The 18,611-nt window shown below is 38.4% G+C and overlaps 1 protein-coding gene across 9 annotated transcripts in view; it reads left to right on the forward strand.

Annotated features, from left to right (window-relative positions):
* COMMD1 (copper metabolism domain containing 1) overlaps nt 1-18,611 on the forward strand; it is a 190,287-nt gene that overhangs the window by 49,377 nt on the left and 122,299 nt on the right. Inside the window, exons 2-3 of one of the 9 annotated variants that reach the window (XM_070480023.1) lie at nt 10,979-11,051; nt 13,980-14,160. The exons of the other annotated variants lie outside the window; for them this stretch is intronic. The gene's annotated coding sequence lies outside the window, so the exon portion shown is untranslated. The remainder of the gene's footprint in view (nt 1-10,978; nt 11,052-13,979; nt 14,161-18,611) is intronic. 9 annotated transcript variants of the gene reach the window in all.

The raw sequence follows: 18,611 nt of genomic DNA on the forward strand, positions 1-18,611 counted from the left end.
GCTATGTTCCATGCAAGGAGAACAAATCAGACAGGCAAATACAAAACCTCTTGGCTTTACGTTCTCTGCTCCATCTGTTCAGTCCTAAGTTCACCATAGACTTTGCAGAGATTGGCACAAAGTCTAAGGAGCAAAGAAAAACAAAGTAAGAAGCAGCTTTCATTTAATGCTAAAATACCAAATACTAAAATACCCAAGTCCAGTATAACCATCAGCAACTACGTTTATAAACAAACTGGACTAGAGATGTGTTGAGTGTGTGTGTGTGTGTACCTGTGACATATGGAGGAAGTAGAGAATGACAAAGAAGTTTTATTGATTAGTAGGTAGGACAGTTGGGAAAGCTCCCCTGAAGGGACCATGGGGGATGCTACTTTCTAAAGACAGAATCAGGAGATGCCCATATCACACCCCTAAATGAGTTTTGCCTCAGGCTTGTGCCATTCTAAAGTATTGATGTGAAGGAATAAAATCATAAATAAAATCTACTTTTCTCCTAGAAAGGCTTTGTAAGTTCATGAATTGAAATTTTCAGTTAAGGGAGAAGGCCAAAGATACGAAATTAAGAAGTAAACATAATGGAAGACAGAGGGCTAGGGTGGTGCAACATTCACTGGTTTATCAGACTTTATGAATTAGTGAAGAGCCCGCTAGAGTCAAATATTACTTGTTAGGTGTTCATTATCTTCAGAACATTGAGGTTATTTTTATTATCTAGATTATTTTAAAAAGAGTATCTTTTCTGTTTCATTGCTTTAAAATATTTTTTGTTTGTTTTGTTCTTGTTTCACTGCTTGATGTTGTTAAGAGGAAAACTTTTACAGTTTGGTTCCAGTGGTTGGTGCCTACAGATTGTGGCGATAATTAAGAGGAGAAAATACCAAGTTACTTTAGACTTGCCTGGTATATGTTAGGGAGTATTCAATAGCTAGCGATAAAAGATTTACATACCAAACTTAACAAGGGTGATGGTGGTTGGGTTGATCTTAGTTTTCTGAATGTTGAATTTTAAGCCAACTTTTTCATTCTCCTCTTTCACTTTCATCAAGATGCTCTTTAGTTCTTCTTCACTTTCTTCCATAAGGGTGGTGTCATCTGCATATCTGAGGTTATTGATATTTCTCCCCACAATCTTGATTCCAGCTTGTGCTTCATCCAGCCTGGCATTTCACATGATGTACTCTGCGTGTAAGTAAAATAAGCAGGGTGATAGTATACAGCATTGACGAAATCCTTTCCTGATTTGGAACCAGTCTGTTGTTCCATGTCCAGTTCTAACTATTGCTTCCTGACCTGCATACAGATTTCCCAGGAGGCAGGTCATGTGGTCTCGTATTCCCATCTGTTTAAGAATTTTCCACAGTTTTTTGTGATCCACACAAAGGCTTTGGCGTAGTCAATAAGGCAGAAATAGATATTTTTCTGGAACTCTCTTGCTTTTTCGATGATCCAGTGGATGTTGGCAATTTGATCTCTGGTTCCTCTGCCTTTTCTAAATCTAGCTTAAACATCTGAAAGTTCACAGTTCACATACTGTTGAAGCCTGACTTGGAGAATTTTGAGCATTACTTTGCTAGCGTGTGAGGTGAGTGCAAATGTGCAGTAGATTGAGCATTCTTTGGCATTGCCTTTCTTTGGGATTGGAATGAAAACTGACCTTTTTCAGTCCTGTGGCCACTGCTGAGCTTTCCAAATTTGCTGGCACATTGAGTGCAGAACTTGCACAGCATCTTTTAGGATTTGAAATAGGTCAGCTGGAATTCCATCACCTCCACTAGCTTTGTTCATAGGAATGCTTCCTAAGGCCCACTTGACTTTGCATTCCAGGGTGTCTGCTCTAGGTGAGTGATCACACCATCATGGTTATCTGGGTCATGAAGATCTTCTTTGTATAGTTCTTCTGTGTATTCTTGCCACGTCTTCGTAATATCTTCTGCTTCTGTTAGGTCCATACCATTTCTTTCCTTTATTGTGCCTATCTTTGCATGTAAATTTCCTTTGGTATCTCTAATTTTCTTGAAGAGATCTCTGGTCTTTTCCATTCTGTTGTTTTCCTCTGTTTCTTTGCATTGATAACTGAGGAAGGCTTTCTTACCGCTCCTTGCTATTCTTTGGAACTCTGCATTCAAATGGGTATATCTTTCTTTTTCTCCTTTGCCTTTAGCTTCTCTTCTTTTCTCAGCTATTTATAAGGCCTCCTCAGACAACCATTTTGCCTTTTTGCATTTCTTTTTCTTGGGGATGGTCTTGATCACTCCCTCCTGTACAGTGTCATGAACCTTCATCCATAGTTCTTCAGGCAATCTGTCTATCAGTTCAATCCCTTAAATCTGTTTGTCACTTCCACTGTATAATCGTAAGCAATTTGATTTAGGTCATACCTGAATGGTCTAGTGGTTTTCCCTACTTTCTTCAATTTAAGTCTGAATTTGGCAATAAGGAGTTCATGATCTGAGCCACAGTCAGCTCCCTGTCTTGTTTTTGCTGACCATATAGAGCTTCTCCATCTTTGGCTGCAAAGAATATAATCAGTCTGATTTTAGTATTGACCTCTGGTGTTGTCCACATGTGGAGTCTTCTCTCATGTTTTTGGAAGAGGATGTTTGCTATGACCAGTGCCTTCTTTTGGCAAAAGTCTGTTAACCTTTGACATGCTTTGTTGTGTACTCCAAGGCCAAAGTTGCCTGGTTGGAGTAGATTCTAAACACATTTTCTGTGTTCAGAGGGTGTCCAGTCCAGATTTTTAGATGTTGGGCTCAAAGTATCTTTAGATGGTAGAGTGAGACATTAATGTTAGGTTACTTCCCAGAGCAGAGCATGAAAGATTGTTTTTGGTGACCTTCCCAAGTGACTCAAATTTGAAGTTATAAGTGGTTTTAAGTTTAAAGAAAATTGTCCTGCTTCAGCTTGTAGGTCTTTGGAGCAGGATTACCGAGAGTCTCAATAAGGATCTGGGCAGTCAGGTTTTGGTTGTCGATGATGTCAAGTCTCACACGCTTGTAAAGTAATGCTCAAAATTCTTCAAGCCACACTTCAACAATACACGAACCATGAAGTTCCAGATGTTCAAGCTAGATTTAGCAAGGCAGAAGAACCAGAGATCAAATTGCCAACATCTGCTGGATCATCGAAAAAGCAAGAGAGTTCCAGAAAAGCAGCTATTTCTGGTTTATTGACTACGCTAAAGCCTTTGACTGTGTGGATCACAACAAACTGTGGAAAATTCTGAAAGAGATGGGAATACCAGACCACCTGACCTGCCTCTTGAGAAATCTGTATGCAGGTCAGGAAACAAAAGTTAGAGCTGGAGATGGAACAACAGACTGGTTCCAAGTAGGAATAGAAGTACGTCAAGGCTGTATATTGTCACCCTGCTTATTTAACTTATATGTAGAGTACATCATGAGAAATGCTGGGCTGGATCGAGCACAAGCTGGAATCAAGATTATCGGGAGAAATACCAATAACCTCAGATATGGGGATGACACCACCCTTATGGCAGAAAGTGAAGAAGAACTAAAGAGCCTCTTGATGAAAGTGAAAGAGAAGAGTGAACAAGTTGGCTTAAAGCTCAACATTCAGAAAACTAAGATCATGGTGTTTGGTCCCATCTCTTCATGGGAAATAGATGGGGAAACAGTGGAAATAGTAGCAGACTTTAATTTCTTGGGCTCCAGAATCACTGCAGATGGTGACTGAAGCCATGAAATTAAAAGATGCTTATTCCTTGGAAGGAAAGTTATGACTAATCTTGACATCATTTTAAAAAGCAGTGACATTGCTTTGCCAACAAAGGTCTGTCTAGTCAAGGCTATGGTTTTCCCAGTAGTCATGTATGGATGTGAGAGTTAGACCATAAAGAAAGCTGAGTGCTGAGGAATTGATGCTTTTGAACTGTGGTGTTGAAGAAGACTTTTGAGAGTCCCTTGGACTACAAGGAGATCCAACCAGTCCATCCTAAAGGAGATCAGTTCTGGGTGTTCATTGGAAGGACTGATGTTGAAGCTGAAACTCTTAATACTTTGGCCACCTAATGCGAAGATTTGACTCATTTGAAAAGACCCTGACGGCTGGGAAAGATTGAGGACAGGAGGAGAAGGGGACGACAAAGGATGAGATGGTTGAATGGCATCACCAACTCAATGGACATGAGTTTGGGTAAACTCTGGGAGTTGGTGATGGACAGGGAGACCTGGTGTGCTGCAGTCCATGGGGTCGCAAAGAGTTGGACATGACTGAGTGACTGAACTGAACTGAACTTAACTGATGTCTTGTCAAGAGAGTAAGAGAAAAAATGGGAACAATATGGCAGGATCCAGTTTACTTGGAGGTAAATAGCTCAACGACAATGAAAAGAACTAGAATCTGAAAACTCACAAGAGTTGTAGTTTTCTGCTGAAAAAAATTCTCTCTGCAATCATAAAATTTCCCTTTATATTTATCCCCATTTTTATCAATGATATCAAGGTAAGATTATCCTTGTTTGTGAAATAATCCTAATCTCATTACATTTGTCCTAATTAGTTACATAAATGCAATAATTATACTGGAGAAGGAAATGTCAACCCACTCCAGTATTCTTGCCTGGAAAATCCCATGGACGGAGGAGCCTGGGAGGCTGCAGTCCATGGGGTCACAGAGAGTCGCACACGACTGAGCGACTTAACTTCACTAATAATTTTATTGATCACTTAAACATTTTAAAATTTTCTTTTCTGGGACTTTCATAAGGAATGTGAGATTGGACTTAAAATTCGTTTGAGACCAGAAAGCCAAATTTAGAACTTACCACCAGAGTTTACCTGCAGTAATCTGTAGATTTGGGTAAATTCCTCTTTTCTTGAGGTCCTCTAAATATCTTGAAGTTCCTAAACTTACCACCAATGAGCTTCCTCAGTCACCTGTAAGGCTGGTAACCTGTAAATTAGGTTACAGGCTAACCTCCAAGAGGACTTTGTAAGCACTGACTCTTTAAATCAACTGTAGTTTCCTAAAACTGTCTGGTCATATCTAAGTCTGTGCACGTCATTCTTCAATGTGGCGTTTCAGTGCAAGCCTTGATAATACAACCAATGTTTCTAATTGTGGCCTGATACAAAGAAAATTTACGAGAACAACCACATTCTGTTGAAAATAAGAATATGCAATAGGAGTTTCCAAAATCTGGAGGGATCCGGCAGGGAAAAACAAATACATGTTTTATTTTTGTTTACAAAGGTATAATCTACTAAGTTATGAGTTATAGATATCTTAAGAGAAGAGAGAAAAGGGGGCATTTACCTCCAGAAAATAGATTATTAAAGAACCAACACCGTTCCACACAAACAAGTAAAACAGAGTGTTAAAATCAAAATTATTCTTCCTCAGTTGATTTTTTACCATGTAATTAATCCTCTTTCTGCTTGATCTTAGGTTATAAATCTTTAAAAGGAAAGGTTACAACAGACAGTGCAGAAATACAAAGGATTATAAGAGACTATTATGAGCAACTGAAGTGAAGTGAGATCGCTCAGTCGTGTCCAACTCTTTGCAGCCCCGTGGACTGTAGCCTACCAGGCTCCTCCATCCATGGGATTTTCCAGGCAAGAGTACTGGAGTGGGTTGCCATTTCCTTCTCCAGAGGATCTTCCTGACCCAGGGATTGAACCCGGATCTCCTGCAGTGTAGGCAGATGCTTTACTGTCTGAGCCATATGAGCAACTATATAGCAGTAAAATGGATAACATGGAAGAAATGGAGAGATTCTTAGAAAAGTTCAGTCTTCCAAGTCTGAACCAGGAAGGAATAGAAATTATGAACAACCCAATTACAAGCACTGAAATTGAAGCTATGATAAAAAAAAATCTCCCAAAAAACAAAAGCCCAGGACCAGATGGCTTCACAGGAGAATTCTGTCAAACATTTAGAAAAGAGCCAATGCCTATCCTTCTAAAACTATTTCAAAACATTGCAGAGGAAGGAAAACTTCTAAACTTATTCTACGAGGCCACCATCACCCTGATACCAAAACCAGACAAAGACAACAGAAAAAGAAAACTACAGGCCAATATTACTGATTAACATAGATGCAGAATTCCCCAACAAAATTTTAGCAAACAGTATTCAGCAACACATCAAAAAGCTCATATACCATGATCAAGTTGGGTTTATTCCAGGAATGTAAGGATTCTTCAATATATGCAAATCAATCTGATACCCCATATTAACAAATTGAAAGATAAAAATCATATCAATCTCAATAGATGCAGAAAAATCCTTTGACAAAATTCAGCACCCATTTATGAGTAAAACTCTTCAAAAATGTACATAGAAGAAACCTACCTCAACATAATAAAGGCCATATATGATAGGCCTACAGCAAACGTTATTCTCAATGGTGAAAAACTGAAAGCATTCCCCCTAAGATCAGGAAAAAGACAAGGGTGTACACTTTCACTACTGTTTTTTAACATAGTTCTGGAATTCCTAGCTACAGCAATCAGAGAAGAAAAAGAAATAAAAGGAATCCAGATTGGAAAAGAAGAAGTAAAGTTCTTCCTGTTTGCAGGTGACATGATACTGTACACAGAAAACCCAAAAGATAGTATCAGAAAATTACTACAGCTAATTAGTGAATTTAGCAAAGTTGCAGGATACAAAATCAACACACAGAAATCACTTGCATTTCTATATACTAACAATGAAAAATCAGAAAGAGAAATTAAGGACTCAACCCCATTCACCATTGCAGCAAAAAGAAATATCTGAGAATAAACTTACCTAAGGAAACAAAAGAACTGGACACAGGAAATTATAAGACACTGATGAAAGAAATCAAAGACAACATAAACAGATGGAGAGATATTCCTGATAGGGAGAATCAATATTGTGAAAATGACTGTACTACCAAACACAATCTACAGATTCAATGTGATCACTATCAAATTACCAATGGCATTTTTCACAGAAGTAGAACAGAAAATTTCACAATTCTTATGGAAACACAACCCAAATAGCCATAGCAGTCTTGAAAAAGAGGAATGAAGCTGGAGCAATCAACCTTCCTGACTTCAGATTATACTACAAAGCTACAGTCATCAAGACAGTGTGGTACTGGCACAAAAAGAGAAATATAGACCAATGGAATGAGAGAAAAAGCCCAGAAATAAACCCCTGCACCTATGGGTGCCTTTGTTTTTTACAAAGAAGGCAAGAATATACAATGGGGCAAAGACAGCCTCTTCTATAAACGGTTCTGGGAAAACTGGACAGCTACTTGTAAAAGAATGAAATTGAAATACTTCCTAACATCACGCACAAAGATAAACTCAAAGTGGATTAAAGACCTAAATGTAAGACCAGGAACTATAAAACTCTTAGAGGAAAACACAGGCAGAACACTTGATGACATAAAGCAAGATCCTCTATGACACACCTCCTAGAGTAATGGAAATAAAAACAAAAGTAAACAAGTGGAACCTGATTAAACTTAAAGGCTTTTGCACAGCAAAAGAAACTATAAGCAAGGTGAAAAGACAACCCTCGCAAGGGGAGAAGATAATAGCAAATGAAAAAACTGACAAAGGATTAAGTTCCAAAATATACAAGCAGCTCATACAACTCAATACCAGGAAAACAAACAACCCAATCAAAAAGTGGGAAAAAGACCTAAACAGACATTTCTCCAAACAAGACATACAGATAGCTAACAAACACATGAAAAGATGCTCAGCATTGCTCATTATTAGAGAAATGCAAATCAAAACCACAATGGAGATATCACTTCACACCAGTCAGAATGGCCATCATCAAAAAGTCTACAAACGATAAATGCTGGAGAGGGTGTGGAGAAAAGGGAATGCTCTTGCACTGTTGGTGGGGATGTAAATTGATACAGCCGCTGTGAAAGACGATATGGAGATTCCTTAAAAACCTGAGAATAAAACCACCATAGAAAGAAAGAAAGGAAAGAAAGTGAAGTAGCTCAGTTGTGTCTGACTCTTTGCAACCCCATGGACTGTAGCCTACCAGGCTCCTCTGTCCATGGGATTTTCCAGGCAAGGGTACTGGAGTGGGTTGCCATTTCCTTCTCCAGGAGATCTTCCCAATCCAGGGATCGAACCTGGGTCTCCCACATTGCAGGCAGATGTTTTACCATCTGGCCACCAGGGAAGCCACCGTATGACCCAGCAATCCCACTCCTAAGCATATACCCTGAGGAAATCAGGGTTGAAAAAGACACATGTATCTCATTGTTCATTGCAGCATTATTTACAATAGCTAGAGCATGGAAACAACCTAGATGCCCATCAACATATGAATGGATAAAGAAGTCGTGGTACATATACACAATGGAATATTACTCAGCCATAAAAAGGAATGCATTTGAGTCAGTTCTGATGAGGTGGGTGAACCTAGAGCCTATTATACAGAGTAAAGTGAGTCAGAAAGAGAAAGATAAATATCATATTCTAACACACATACATGGAATCTAGAAAAATGGTTCTGAAGAATTTATTTACAGGGCAGCAGTGGAGAAACAGACAGAGAATAGATTTATGGACATGGGAGAGGGGAGGAGCGGGTGAGATGTATGGAAAGAGTAACATAGCAACTTATATTACCATATGTAAAATAGATAACCAACAGGAATTTGCTGTACTTTTATTAATAGCATTTACTCACACAAATATAATCTGGGGAAGGTTAAACATCACTTCTTATTTGACAGTGTTTCTAATGCAGTTTAACATATCAAATAAACTGAATTATCTCAAACATCTATGTTTGTAAAAGATGAAAGAACAAACCCTTTTGAGTTTTTCAAGATCAAGGTTTATTTAGGATTTCATTTGGGAAATGAAAAATATCGAAAGTTGTCAAAATGTCAAAGGTTTTGAACACTTGATCAAATAGATCACAGGTCACTTTTTAAAAAAAGACTTAGTTCACTTAAAGTACCAGAAATTACTCCAGTAGACATAGAATTTTTGTTTTCTTAGATGGATTCCTTAAAAGGTAAAGAAAAATCTATTATTATCTCTTAGGAGTAGACCAATAGTCCAGTAAACTTTATTCTTTTAGGAGAGGAAAAAAACCAGTAATAGTTGGCACGTGTACACTATTGATATTAAAGCTCATTTTAAAACCTTATAATAAATCCGTTCAGTCTTAACTAACTTGACCACATGAGATAAACTTCTCTCATTCTTGTTTTTGTTGTTGTTTTCCCCATAGACTGTTTACAACTTTCCATATCAATTCAGGTTTTTGTCCTTTTACTTTCCTCTTTCTCTGAAACAGTCTTTAAATGACCTTCAAATAACTACTTTAGGACAAAATTACTCTTTTTTTCCCCCCTTAACAAAAGTGTACTCTACCTTCATTCCTTGGATATTTTCCATACAGAGGTATTTACCTTAATCCGAGTTCATTTCTAGTAGTTTTGTTTACATATAAAATAATGATAATTTTTAACCATTAGTAGCCTTTATTTTATAGAAAATATTGTGTAGTAGACAACAGAATTACATGTCGTATACTAACATTTTGTAGCAGATTAGCACATTTGATGAATGTATTACCTCATAACTTCTAGACATATACCCGTCTTCATAGTACACCTCAGTGCAACAAGAACATGTTTATTAACCGACCTGAATACCTTTAGTTTCTTTGTAAGAATAAGACAAAATATATGTACTTAAATTATCTTCAGGCTTCCCTGGTAGCTCAGCTGGTAAAGAATCTGCCTGCAATGCGGGAGACCTGGGTTCAATCCCTGGGTTGGGAAGATCCCCTGGAGAAGGGAAAGGCTACCCACTCCAGTATAGTTAATGTTCCTATGTATTATGTCACTTAGGAATGATCCTGATATTCAATAAATATCTGTTATTTGACATGATATAACTTAGAAAGCTCAAGTTATCAAAAAGGTTTTAGAAGAGCTTCAAAATAGTCATATTTTAAAACATACTTATTGTTGAAATAAAGTTTGCTAGAATAGTGATTCAATTTGATTAAAATCAAACCTGTAAGTTTTATAACCTTAAACATCAGGTAAGTGATAATACTAGCTTATCAGACTAGTAAATCCAAGTAGAATGAAATGTATGCCTGCGTTATACTTAATGCTGACAACTTTGAGGACATTGCTGTTTTTTTTTTTTTTAAACAATGGTATTAAAGTTATGTTATTTACCAAATCACATTGTTTTCAAATCATTTGAACTTGAAAAGCATTTTGGTTAGTTTCTGTATTACTGAGGGTTGTAGGAATATTAAGAATAAATCCCCTACATATGGAAGAGTTCTGTTCTGAGAGTGATTCATAAGTCCAGTTTGTTCGTAAGTCCAACAAAGTGACCTTAGGTACTCAACTAACACAATCGGCTATGTAGCACTGTACTGTAATAGGTTTATAATATTCACACAAATAACATATAAAAAACAAAGCATTTTTAACCTTACAGTGAAATACCTTAAAAAGTACAATAGTACATACAGTACGACAGCTGACATACAGGGACTGACACAAAGTGAATAGGCAAAGAGACTTGCTGATGGGGGAGGGAAAGGAGGTGGGAGATGGTAGAGCTAAAGGATCAGTCAGCAATAGGAGGCGGACGACAGACTGTAATTTCACACATGCCTGATGCTGATGGCACAGGTTCTGGTTTCTTGCTGGATTCAGTTCTGTCTGCCCTCTAAATGATCCAGTGATGCCTGGGTAGTACTTCTTTTCTCATCATAGATGATATGGTGGCACTGGATTGCATTCTCAGTGGCTGCTGTGATTTTCCTGTACTTTTCTACTTTCAGGTCCTGTGCCTCAGAAACAGTGCCTCCTCAGATAAAGAAAATCCCCTGCCAATTCTTGCACTGTGAATTTCTTCAGTTATTTCGTCTTCCTCTTGTCTCTCCACTGTCTCAACTATTTTTATTTTTGTTTCCTTCATTATCATTTGCTGCTGCTTAGCAGTACCATGCTTGCTTCCAGATATCCTGGATTTGAAATAAAGACACTCTACTACTATATTGAAGAAAGCGGGGAAAACCACTAGATCATTCAGGTATGACCTAAATCAAATCCCTTGTGACTAGACAGTGGAAGTGAGAAATAGATTTAAGGGATTAGATCTGATAGACAGAGTGCCTGATGAACTATGGATGGAGGTTTGTGACATTGAACAGGAGACAGGGAGCAAGACCATCCCCAAGAAAAAGAAATGCAAAAAAGCAAAGTGGCTGTCTGAGGAGGCCTTACAAATAGCTGTGAAAAGAAGAGAAGCAAAAAGCAAAGGAGAAAAGGAAAGATATACACATGTGAATGCAGAGTTCCAAAGAATAGCAAGGAGAGATAAGAAAACCTTCCTCAGTGATCAGTGCAAAGAAACAGAGTAAAACAATAGAATGGGAAAGACTAGAGATCTTTTCAAGAAAATTAGAGATACCAAGGGAACATTTCATGCAAAGACGGGCTCAGTAAAGGACAGAAATGGCATGGACCTAACAAAAGCATATTCTTAATATTAAGAAGAAGTGGCAAGAATACACAGACGAACTATACAGAAATCTTCACGACCCAGATAATCACGATGGTGTGATCACTCACACTCACCTAGAGCCAGACATCCTGGCATGTGAAGTGAAGTGGGCCTTAGGAAGCATTATTACGAACAAAACTAGTGGAAGTGATGGAATTCCAGATGAGTTATTTCAAATCCTGAAAGATGATGCTTTGAAAGTGCTGCACTTAATATGTCAGCAAATTTGGAAAACTCAGCAGTGGCCATAGGACTGGAAAAGGTCAGTTTTCATTCCAATCCCAAAGAAAGACAATGCCAAAGAATGCTCTAACTACCGCACAATTGCACTCATCTCACACGCTAGTAAAGTTAGGCTCAAAATTCTCCAAGCCAGGCTTCAGCAATACATAAACCGTGAACTTCCAGATGTTCAAGCTGGTTTTAGAAAAGGCAGAGGAACCAGAGATCAAATTGCCAACATCTTCTGGATCATTGAAAAAGCAAGAGAGTTCCAGAAAAACATCTATTTCTGCTTTATTGACTATGCCAAAGCCTTTGACTGTGGATCACAATAAACTGGAAAATTCTGAAGGAGATGGGAATACCAGACCACCTGACCTGCCTCTTGAGAAACCTGTATGCAGGTCAGGAAGCAACAGTTAGAACTGGACATGGAACAACAGACTGGTTCCAAATAGGAAAAGGAGTACCTCAAGGCTGTATATTGTCACCCTGCTTATTTAACTTGTATGCAGACACATCATGAGAAACGCTGGGCTGGAGGAAGCACAAGCTGGAATCAAGATGATCGGAAGAAATATCAATAACCTCAGATATGGGGATGACACCACCCTTATGGCAGAAAGTGAGGAGGAACTAAACAGCTTCTTGATGAAAATGAAAGAGGAGAGTGAAAAAGCTGTCTTAAATCTCAACATTCAGAAAACTAAGATCATGGCATCTGGTCCCATCACTTCATGGCAAATAGGTGGGGAAAAGTGGAAGCACTGGCAGACTTTATTTTGGGGGCTCCAAAATCACTGCAGATGGTAATTGCAGCCATAAAATTAAAAGATGCTTACTCCTTGGAAGGAAAGTTATGACCAACTTAAACAGCATATTAAAAAGCAAAGACATTACTTTGCCAACAAAGGTCTGTCTAGTCAAGGCTATGGTTTTTCCAGTAGTTATGTATTGATGTGAGAGTTGGACTATAAAGAGGGCTGAGCCCTGAAGGATTTATGTCTTTGAATAGTGGTGTTGAAGAAGACTTGAGAATCCCTTGGACTGCAAGGAGATCCAACCAGTCCATCCTAAAGATTAGTTCTGGGTGTTCATTGGAAGGACTGATGTTGAAGGTGAAACTCCAATACTTTGGCCACCTGATGCGAAGAGCTGACTCATTTGAAAAGACCCTGGTGCTGGGAACGATTGAGGGCAGGAGGAGAAGGAGACGACAGAGGATGAGATGGTTGGATGGCATCACCGACTCAATAGTCCTGAGTTTGGGTAAACTCTGGGAGTTGGTGATGGACAGGGAGGCCTGGCGTGCTGCAGTTCATGGTGTTGCAGAGAGTCGGACCCAACCGAGTGACTGAACTGAACTGAACTACCGTATTCTGTGTAATACTGTCTAGGAAAGTATACAAAAGCACAGCCACCTGTAGAGGATGCACGCATTTAACAGTGTACACCAGACGTGTGAATTAAGCTATATGATTGGACATACGAATACATGTTCACATCTTTGAGAGTTTGCAACTTGCAGGTTCATATGTAGGGGACTTACTGTAGTTTATATAAGTACTTACTTTTCCCTAAGTCGATTAGAATAGAGCTTCTTTGTTAATTTAGTATATGGAGATAGGAAAATATTACATATGCCTAACATATTTTTAGGCAGGAAAGTATAGAGCTTTATGACTTTCATCCTAAAATTTTAGCTATGCATCAGACATAAATACAGTAATACAGAATCCACTCATTTATATGTAAGAATTCTCATCTTTGTCCCACCTTGTTTTTTTACTGAATAGTGTATCTGGTAAATGGGAGAAATTGTTACCTGCTCAGTATAAGGGCAACAGCTTTTTACCTCTATTTTGGAAGAGTTTTAAGGTTTTCTTTTGTCCTGATATATAATCTTGTGGAGAATGTGGACTAGCAGTTAACCTTTTTATCCAAGTGGTTGCTTTTGTGGGTTCCGAGTCCTTAGAGGGAGTGGACAGGGGGCTGAAGTTCCAATGACTCTAGGGAGTTGAGGGGCTCACGTGCAATGGGCAAAAGCCTTGGAGAAGCCAGCTTAGGAAATCTTGTTTTTCTAAAGAAGCTTTGGAAGTTCTAAATTAGTCTTGTAAAGGCATACCAACAAGGGAGAAAGCAGAGAGTTAGAGTTAGTGGTGTAGTGGCAGAGTATATGGTCAGCAGGGGTTTGAGGTGGACGATATCAGTTGACTTAAGTTCCCATGACAGGAGCAGGACCCAGTAGTGAGAACAGAGAGGCTTAAAACAGAAGTCCAAGAACTCACAGCCTGAAGTAAGCATAGAACCTTCAAAGCAGCAGAGAGACCTGGAAACCAAAGTCAGAAATAACTTCCATCCCAGGATATACCTTATAAAAAAGAAGCCTGGGACTCTAACTCAGCTTCAGAAGGTAAGCTAATTCAAAATGTGATGCAAACCATACGGCTTTTTATGGGTTAGGCATAGCTTCAAGAGACATCCCCCCAGAAGGTACACAGAAGTGACATATCTATGTAAATCTTTTGCCATTTTAAAATTCAGTCATTTTGTGTTATTAGTTATAACAACTTAAAATATATATATTCTGGATACGTTTGTTATCAGAAATATAATTGGCAAATATTTTCTCCCAGCCTGTGGCTTGTCATTTGATTTTCTTTTGAACTGCAGCAAATATTTGATTTTGATAAAGACCAGCTTATGAATTTGTTTCTTTATAGGTTGTACTTTGGTATTACATTTAAGAGCAGTTTTCATGTTGAAAAGTTCTCAGAGATAATCTCTTTTATTTTTTTCAAGAAGTTTTATAGTTTTGGGTTTTACATTTTAGTATATGATCCATTTTGAGTTAATTTTTGTGTGTCAGCTAATGTTCTCATGCATTCTCATTGGAGGAGATAATTGGTTCTTGAAGAATGAAAAAAATCTTGCTGTATTTATGTGTAAACCAGAGATAGAGCAGATAAACAGGGACTTCTCTGGTGGTCCAGTGGTTCAGAATCTGCCTTGAAATGCAGAGGGCATGGGTTCAATCCCTGGTCTAGGAACTAAGATCCCACATGGCTTGGGGCAGGGGCAGCTAAGCCTGCTGTGCCACATGAAGGTCTTGTATGCCCCAGCTAAGACCCAGTGCAACCAAGTAAATATTAAAAAAAGATAAATAGGATATTTGTTGTATTAAAAATTTTTGAGGGGAGGGCAAATTAAGTTTAAAATATCTCAAGGCACTTAGGATTGTGTAATGAAAACTTGAGGAACACAGTCTAAATTAAACTTTATGCACGCTATGCTTAGTTGCTAAGTCGTGTAAGGCTCTTTGCGACCCCATGGACTGTAGCCCACCAGGCTTCTCTGTTCAAGGGATTCTCCAGGCAAGAATACTGGAGTGGATTGCCATGCCCTCCTCCAGAGGATCTTCCCAACTGAGGGATAAAACCCAGGTCTGCTGCACTGCAGGCGGAATCTTTACCATCTGAGCCACCAGGGAAGTGGGTGCACAATTATTGCAGCCCTATTTATTGAAAAGACTTTCCTTTCCTCACTGAATTGTCTTTTAACCTTTGTTGAAAAATCAGTTGACCTTCAAGGGTTTGTTTTTGAACTCTCAGTTTTATTACATTGATCTATGTCAGATATGGCTTTAAGATCACATGTAATTGTAGAATAACTTTTCAGGTGCTTCAAAAATTAGCACTTTAAAATTAATTCCTTATAATTTTTATTTGAAAGAAGATGTATAATTTTTCATTGAAGGAAGATGCATGTTTCTAATTTTCCCCAAGTAAAAATTGCATCTGAAAATTTTATTTATAGTGAAATGGGAAGTCTTTTGTTCAAATATATTTTATAAGGTCAGGAAACTTTGATTTGTACTTTAAGAATGAAGTTATTTAGATTCTTTCAAATGCCTGTTTAACTCAAAACATTAATGAACCAGCAGTTGTTTCAGACAAAAAGTCATAAAATATAATCATTCTCATCAATGCATTAAATCCCTGTTATTAATTCTTATTCTGCTTGAGTCCAGTTTTTTGATTGAGTTCTGGAAATTTTTATCCATTTCAGTGGTATGATTTTAAAGTTATCTGTACTTGTATTCTAGGTTGGGGAGGGGGAGCGAGGTTTAAAAGGGAGGGTATATATATATGTGTGTGTGTGTGTGTGTGTGTGTGTGTGTGATATAGCTGATTCACTTTGCACAGCAGGAACTAACACAACATTGTAAAGCAATTATACTCCAAAAACCCCCAAAACCCTGTATTCTAGAGTACTTGTCAGTCCTTTCCATGAATTTTTCTAAAGATGATGAATTACTTTTGCAAATGCATGGCCATTCTGATGTGTGCTTAATAAGAAAACTAAGTTATTTCTGAGATATAATTTAAGATTAATAATTGGACAAGAAGGATATTGGCAAATTCGGTGATGTTCAAACAATTTTTAGAATACCTATATTAGTAACATATGTCCATACACATATAATCTAAAAGACTTATCACCTACCTGACAGAGATGAGAGACCTGTGTATTGAAAAAACTATAAGACATTAATGAAAGCAGTAGAAGACAGTTAAATGGAAAGACAATCTGTGCTCATGGATTGGAAAAATTAATATTGTTAAAATTTCCATACTACCTAAATCTACAGATTCAGTGCAGTGCCTATTAAAATTCCAATGGTATTTTCCACAGAGTAAACAGCCGTAAAATTTGTATGGAACCAGAGAAGACCTTGAGTAGCCAAAGCAATCTAGAGGACAGAGAATAAAGCTGGAGGCATTATACTCCTTTATTTTGAACTATATTACAAAGCTATAATAATTAAAACAGTTTGGCATATTGGCATTAAAAACAGACACATAGATCAGTGGAACAGAATAGAAAGCCCAGAATTAAACCCAAACTTATATGGTAAATTAATATATCACAAAGAAAGCTAGAATATGCTATGGGGATAGTAGAGTTTCTTCTGTAAATGGTACTGGGAAAATTGGATAGCCAGATGCAAAGAAGGAAAGTGGATCGCTATCTTACAGTGTACACAAAAATTAACTCAAAATGGGTTAAAGACTTGAAATTAAGACCTGAAAGCATAGTAGTCCTAGAAGAACTCATAGGCTGTAAGCTCCTTGACATAGGTCTTGGCTGTGATATTTTGAATCTGACACAAAAGCTAAAGCAATAAAAGCAAAAATAAGTGGGACTGCATTGAAGTAAAATTCTTCTGCACAGTAAAGGAAACCATCAACAAAATGAAAATGCAACCTACTGAATGGTAGAAAATAATTGCAAATCACAATCTGATAAGGGGCTTATAATCCAAAATATACAAAACGTTTATACAAGATAATAGCAGAACCCCCAAGTAATCATGCTTATGTAATGAACCCCAATAAAAACTGGGATTTTTATCCTTGAATGTGTTTCCCTGGTAAACAATACTCTGTGCATTGTTATGCATCGATGTGCCAGATGAGCTTCTCAGGTGGTGCTAGTGGTAAAGAACCTGCCTGCCAGTGCCAGTTCTGTGACTACAGAACTCAGAAAAGCACTATACTCACAATTGCAGAATTGCTATTGCAAGAAAGTACATAAATCAGGCTTAGCCAAAATAAGATAGGCATATAACCCCAGATTTATAGTTAGTTGGTCATGAGTATGGGTGGGCTGGAGCCCCTCAGCTCCATGGCTGGTTTCTGGGGTGGTAAAGGATCGTGCCTCACTGTGAAAGACTGTGCCCTAGCTTGTAAAGACTGGCTCGACTCTGGGTCATTCATGACCCAGTTGCCTCGCAGGATCAATAGTATAAGGGGATTGGGTAGCCCATCTTTCTGTAAGGAGAACTGCACTTTATCTTCCAGTTTGCAGAATGAGTCGCTGGCCCTGAGCTCTGTGAGTCCTCGAGTCCAGAGCCCTCTAGTTTACTATGTAAAATGGAAACCTACAGTCTTTCACTAGGAGAAGTAAAGAGGTTGTAGTTGGATTATATAAGCAGATTTTCAACCAGTACTTCAGTTTCCAACTTCACTTTCACTCAGAAGTACCTAGTGTTTTCCATTTCTTTGTCTTTCTGACATTGTTTTTTCTTTCTTTCTTTCTTTTTAATGCCCAAACATCTATAACTCAGATCAGTTCAGTCACTCAGTCATGTCTGACTCTTTGCGAACCCATGGTCTGCAGCACACCACGCCTCCTTGTCCATCACCAACTCCCAGACCTGGCTCAAATTCATGTCTGTCGTGTTGGTGATGCCATCCATCCATCTCATCCTCTGTCTTCCCCTTCTCCTCCTGCTCCCAATCCCTTCCAGCATCAGGGTCTTTTCAAATGAGTCAGCTCTTCACATCAGGTGGCCAGAGGATTGGAGTTTCAGCTTCAGCGTCAGTCCTTCCAATGGATATTCAGAAATGATTTCCTTTAGGATGGACAGGGTGGATCTCCTTGCTGTACAAGGGATTCTTAAGAGTCTTCTCCAACACCACAGTTGAAAAGCATCAATTCTTCAGCACTCAGCCTTTCAGACAGTGGGTATGACTGTCTTAGGTTTTTTTTTTTTTTTTTTTTTTCATTTATTTCTATTAGTTGGAGGCTAATTACTTTACAATATTGTGGTGGTTTTTGCCATACATTGACGTGAATCAGCCATGGATTTACATGTGTTCCCCATCCCGATCCCCACTCCTGCCTTCCTCCCCATCCCCATTGCTCTGGGTCTTCCCAGTGCACCAGCCCTGAGCACTTGTCTCATGCATCCAACCTGGGCTGGTAATCTGTTTCACCCTTGATAGTATACTTGTTTCAATGCCATTCTCCCAAATCATCCCACCCTCGCCTTCTCCCACAGAGTCCAAAAGTCTGTTC

This window comes from Odocoileus virginianus, chromosome 2, assembly GCF_023699985.2.
Source record: "Odocoileus virginianus isolate 20LAN1187 ecotype Illinois chromosome 2, Ovbor_1.2, whole genome shotgun sequence".
Taxonomy (NCBI): domain Eukaryota; kingdom Metazoa; phylum Chordata; class Mammalia; order Artiodactyla; family Cervidae; genus Odocoileus; species Odocoileus virginianus.